The sequence below is a fragment of the Tachypleus tridentatus genome, chromosome 13 (genome assembly GCF_004210375.1).
Source record: "Tachypleus tridentatus isolate NWPU-2018 chromosome 13, ASM421037v1, whole genome shotgun sequence".
NCBI classification, from domain to species: Eukaryota; Metazoa; Arthropoda; class Merostomata; order Xiphosura; family Limulidae; genus Tachypleus; species Tachypleus tridentatus.
This window is the reverse complement of record NC_134837.1, coordinates 193,711,653-193,718,097: the sequence shown is the minus strand read 5'-3', so window position 1 is coordinate 193,718,097 and position 6,445 is coordinate 193,711,653.

Sequence of the window (6,445 nt, the reverse complement as noted above, 5' to 3'; positions counted from 1 at the left end):
GAGAACGAGTTAAAACTGTCCTCCGTGATCTGTGAGCATGCGCACTGAACTTACTTTTCAAGAAAAAAATGTGTTTATTTGTCGAAAACTTGCAAAGCATATCATTTTTACACTGAAAGAAACATGCAGTCACAAGAATTCTTATCAATTTCCTGGAAGAACCTTGCTGTTATTGCTAGAAATTATATCCAACACTTGTCGAGAAATCGGTTTTCAACTGAAAACGCTATACCTTTGTAGGACATCAAGCTGCATACTGGTTGAGATGGGATAATATGAGAAAACATACGTGCGAGAAGATTAGATATCTTTATTTTCAAGAGAAATCGTTTAAATTATTGCTGAATTCGCATTAAAATAGATTGTTTTAGGTTACTACTTATTAGGAGAAGAATAAGAAACTAAAGATGTCAAACAATCTATTTGTTTGTTCAATTTTGTCTACATTTACTCAATAGATACAAGTAGTGTGGTATAGGAATTAATAAACCTTAAGTTATTTTTGGGCCCAGTACTGCCAGGTGGTTTAGGCGCTCGACTCGTAATCTGAGGATTGCGGGTTTGAATCATCGTCACACTAAACATGCTCGCCCTTTCAGCCGTGGGGATGTTATAATGTGACGGGCAATCCCATTATTCGTTGGTAAAAGAATAGCTCAAGAGTTGGCGGTGGGTAGTGATGACTAGCTGCCTTCCTTCTAGTCTTACACTGCCAAATTAGGGACGGCTCGCGCGGATAGCCCTCGTGTAACTTTGCGCGAAATTTAGAAACAAATAAATCATTCTTTTTATACTATAAGTAGTTATTTTGATTATGTGGAGGTTTTCACATAAAACACACTCAAGAATATCAATAAGTTGATCTTGATTTAAGATACCTTTGTCATTTTATCATTTTCAAAATAGGTGACACCTGCTATTGCTCGTGAAGAAAATGGTTTAAACCTGTCTGGTTTCCACATGTTGAGGACAGTATCCTTCACAAGCTCTTCAGGTTATATTTAGTGATTACAGCCTTATTGTATCTGTGGAATTAGAAGGACTAGTTATACGATGTATAAGCAAAGTTTTATTTTAAGTTAAGACAATACATTTAACTAGCCTCACTTGGAGTTTCAACTCAACTTGACCCTGTTTGTTTGTTCTTGTATGATAGAGAAGCAACTGTCCATTGATCCCCAAACAAGTATATACACTGTATTTTTGTTTGTATGTATTAATAAAAATTGTTTCCACTGTCACAGGGCTTATTTTAAGAACTTTTTCGTAGTTCATACTCATTTCCAAAACAACAATTTCAAAAATAAAACACTTGTTAGAAAATATAGCTTAAATCAATAATAATAATACTCTCGCAACTGTAGACAATATTGTTACTTGAAGTTTAGTCAGTATTAAGAATTCCAGGACTTTCCGTGAAAGTATTTTTTGTGTGTTTTTCTTCTTTTTCTATTACTTTATTAAGAGTATTCACAAATTATCGTTGCTCCTCAGACTTGGTTGGGTGAACTGAACGATAAAGTAAGTTTGTTTTATTTTTATATTTCGCTCAAAGCTACACGAGGGCTATCTGCTCTAGCCGTCCCTAATTTAGCAGTGTAAGACTAGAGGGAAGGCAGCTAGTCATCACCACCCACCACCAATTGTTGGGCTACTCTTTTACCAAAGAATAGTGGGATTGATCGTCACATTATAACGCCCCCACGGCTGAAAGGGCGAGCATGTTTGGTGTGATGGAGATTCGAACCCATGACCCTCAGATTACGAGTCGAGTGCCTTAACCACCAGGCCATGCTAGGCCCACAACAAAGGACGTCAATCTCTAGTTGGTAAAAGCTTATTCTTAGAGAAAAATCCGAAGAAAACAGATAACTAATTGCTATTTACTTCTCACAAAAGAACGAATTTTTCCAAAGTGTATTTTTCATCGATATCACACATTCATTAAATAACAAAAATAAAAAAGACATTTTCAGATATTCCCATACTCCTACACGACTATTGTTATTGGAAAATACGTCATTGCAAGACCAAAGAATTCTCCAGTGACATCTTCCGTGGAAATGTCCTGTAATAACAAAGGGAAATAACACTTGACAATTTGTAACTAACTGAAGAAGAAATTCGTACATTCAATAGCTCGTTGAACAGAATATGTGCACCCAAATCTTTTAGTGTGAGCTATTTTGAACGTTCTAATTGACAATAAATGTAATTTTTTCAATCTAAAATTTGATATTTTTACAGATATTACTTTGCCTTTGTGGCTTTCACTAAAGATTTTTAGAATATGGATTATAAGTACTTAATAGATACAGAGTATACTTGAAAAAAACTGAAATTAGAGGAACTCTTAAAATGATTCAAGGATATTTGAAAGATAGACTATTAGTTACTAAAATACAAGATATTTTACATTAATAAACAAATATAATTACAGGTGTACATCAGGAACCTATTATGGTCCTAGCTTTATTTCCTTTAAACATTAATGATATAACAAACATAAGACTCGGGTGTAGTGTTTTAAAAACCCAATTATTCTGCGTTACTCACTTGTTGTAAAGATTAAGAAAGTGCAGTGCATGATTGTGATGATATGGTTAGGATAGCATAACTTATTTAAACAAAACCTGTGTTTTAATTATCTCTTTGAAAGTTAAAAGATTTAATATTACAGTTAAATATTAAAAAAAATACGTTATGTGGATGAATATAACATTGAAAACTGTTATTTTTGTATGAAATGATTGAAAATGCCCTTAAAGTGTTCGACTCGCAATCTGCGGATCACAAGTTTAAATCTGCATCACCGAGCATACCCACTTTTTCAGCCATGGGGGCATTATAATTTGTCTGTCCATCCCCTTATTTTTTGGTAAAAGAGTAGCCCAAGTAGTCTTCTCTCTGCCCTCAGTGGCACAGCCGCATATCTACGGATTAACAAACGCGAGAAACCGGATTTTGATATTCGTGGTGGGAAGTGCCCAGATAGCCCATTGTATAGCTTTGTACTTAACATCAAACATCTTGTCAATTTTAACTACATTAGAAGCAGCTTGCGCAGATAGTTTTGCGCAAAATTAAAATCAAACGTGTGCTAAAACTCTTTGAAAACTTAAATATCGTAACATTTAAGTTTTAGTATTTGTTTGTTAGTACAGTGGTATATATAACTGTTGCATTTTTTTTTCTCTAAAATATAATTACTTTTGTTTATATTTGTTTGATTAATTTCAAGCAAAGGCTTACTGACTATCGGCTGTGTTCACCGCGGAAAATCGAACTCCATCTTTTAGTGTTACAAGTCCGTAGGTTTATCGCTTTCCTGCCGGGAAACCACAGTTTGTACACTAATTTGTGAACCATTAATAGCAAACCACCTACTTATTTATTGGTGTGCATGATAATTAAATTTGAAAAAATATCAAGAAATTAATTTTTAACGTCTTTAAAAGGTAATGCATTCGTACTTAATATTAACATTTTGTTTATGTTATATAATCTGTTAAATCCAATCTACGACAAGTACAGAGATTGCCTGATTGTTATTTTCTGTGACAGAACTCAGTGAATGGTCTATACTGCCTAACTGGGCATTTACGCTGTAGCTAACATTCCCAAAATTCCGATAGGTAAAGTGAAGAGTGATCTGTAAAAGTGATTTGAGTATTTTTTAAATATTTTGATCAGCTCCAGAAAAATCATTACAAGTCGTAGTCTTATTTACATTTTTGTTTGAGTTTCGGTTTCAGCTGCTGATTAGTATTTTATTTGATCCTAAATTATAATTGTCTTTCATTAAATACAATTTTTTAAATCAAAATCATAGTCAAATTTACTAATTTAATTTCCATATTCATTTCCTCTACCATTCATCATGACTAATCTATGTCTCCACTAACATTTCCTTAACTATAAATGTTCGTTTTGTTTGCTTTTACACTACGTCTTGTTGCTTCAATTCGACAAAAAACATATTATTACACTTATTCTTCCCCATATTATTTTCCTTAATCTTCTGTTCAGTGGAAAAGTTCTCATTAAAGAATAATATAGTCTCACTTCTGCCAAGACCTGGTCTGAGAGTTTATGGAATATGAATTTTCTTATATGTTAAAGGTACTTCTTCACTTACTATTTAAACTTAACTGCCAAAAAAAAAAAAAAAAAGGAGTTTCATATCAACATCCAATCTCCAGAAAACAGTTTTAAACTGAGTGAATACTGTCAAGATTTCCCACACATTCTTTTCATTGTGATAAACAATATGCTCCAGCTGCTCAAAATTCTTACATAACACATTTCTAATCACTAACTGCTTGTAGACTAATATTTTGGAAAATGTTCCAGGTATTTATTGCTGTTGAGATAATGAGAATCTCGATTTATGAATATTTGTATTTACAACAATCTAAAAGTTTACAAATTATTGAAATTAAGTTTTATGAATATTTATTTACTAATTCCTCGAATAATCATTAGTTTACATGTATTGTAGTAAGTTGTATTTTAAATCTATAATTTAGACTTTTTTGTGTTAGAGACCACATGATGCAATACCTAAAAAGTTCGTATAAATTAAGGCTTCTGTAGAATCTAGAAATTTCATGTTGTATTATAAAAAATGAGTATAGTTTAAATACGAAAATCAGTGAGTTACTGAGTGATTCAGTTCAATACTAGCATGGAGAGGTATTGTGTCTCTTCCATCATTCACGGAGTCAGTTAGAGTATTTATAATTGATTGATTTGTGATCACTTTCTGTTGAAATGTTTATAAGTAACTTAATAATCTATTGCTATCATATTTCTTACAGAAACATTGTTTGTGAACTTAAACCTACCACTTGTATCAAAGTGAACATATTCTACAGTAAACATTATTGAAAAATTAATTAATTCATAGACATGGCATTATTTTACCAAATAACCTCTCTCAACAATAGAATATTGTGTATATAAACACACCATCACATCAACTGTAATAGGTAAACATAATTTTTATTTTAGTTTCAAATATTTTTTAAAGATAATTTTTGTCAAAAATTGTAAATATTAGTCAAGCATGTACGTAAAGTATTTTATCGTAGAGGCTTCTAAAGTAATTCAATTGGTGTTCCAAATGCTGAGTGAACTTTGCAGTTTTTCACGTATTGGTTTTATGGTAACTGCAGCTTCAACATCTTCAATGCCAACAGTGAAGAATTAATCAGTGTTTTTATTTTCAAAAAATGTTACCGTTTCACTTGATATGTTTCAGCAGAAACTGAATTAATTTGGTTAAAGAATCGGAATTAGTCTGCGTAGTTTCAAATTTTTTGCATGTTTTTTTTTTCCATAGTTAGATATTGGAGACCATCAAACCCAATCACAACTTGTGGCAAAATTTTTATTTTACAATGAAGTGCTGTTTATCTTGTAATCGAACCTAACACTGTAAACTTCGATTTAGTATTTAGTATATTCAATTCCAGTTTGTTTAATTTAAATCTAATTTCATTTTTGTGATTTTTATTGACTTATTTCCAGCAATTGGAAAGTGCGTGTCTGAATAATGCCATCTTGTTGTTTTTGCGTAACTATTATGACTTTGTATGTGTACAGTATTATCATATAAAACTATTTTTTGCATTAGTATTAAGTAAATTTGCTTTAAAAACAGAACCGAATAGGAAATATGAGGAATGGGAAAGTGTGTTAAAAGTTATTTACAAAAAAAGAATCAAATGTAGTGTGCATATTTGCACAGACATTTACACAATAACTTCTACACTTCTTGTATGTAGGCTGTCAGCTTCTTTCTTACACAAGAATCGTAAAAGTAAAATAGAGAAAAACAAAAAGTTTGATTTTGGAATAAGTTTGCATCCTTTCTCTTGTGAAAGTATCACCACGTGACTATTCATTCTCTCACAGCATTTATCTGCTGTAACATACAGACAGTATTGATTCAACTCGAAAAAGGTGTTACATTTGTTGATCCTTTTAACACTTATGCGAAGTATGCTGCAACATCTCTTTGGACAGAGTAGATACTATTTGCTAAAGTAGAACAACGATGCAAAGGTGAGTAAAAAAAGGCAAACTTTAACGGTTTTCTGGATCACATTTATATTAAAACTACATAAAAACTTGCTAAAACAGAAATTCAGATTTCCTTTATTGTTAAAAATTATACCATTCAATTCTGTTCTTCAACTAGATACTTTGGGTTAATAACTAAAGTTTGTTTCTGGGCGTTAAATATCCGTCCACGAAGTTACACTACCACACAGTTTAGAGTTGTTTAATGTTAATGAGTTTCAAGTACGGAATAACAGATTTTCTGTGTTTTTTCCTTCATGAATACGTTTAACCCATCACCCAAGAAAACAGCAGTTATCACGCTCTCATCGAATGTTTATATATCTTTAATAGAAAATGTCTGCTTGCTGTTTGTTTT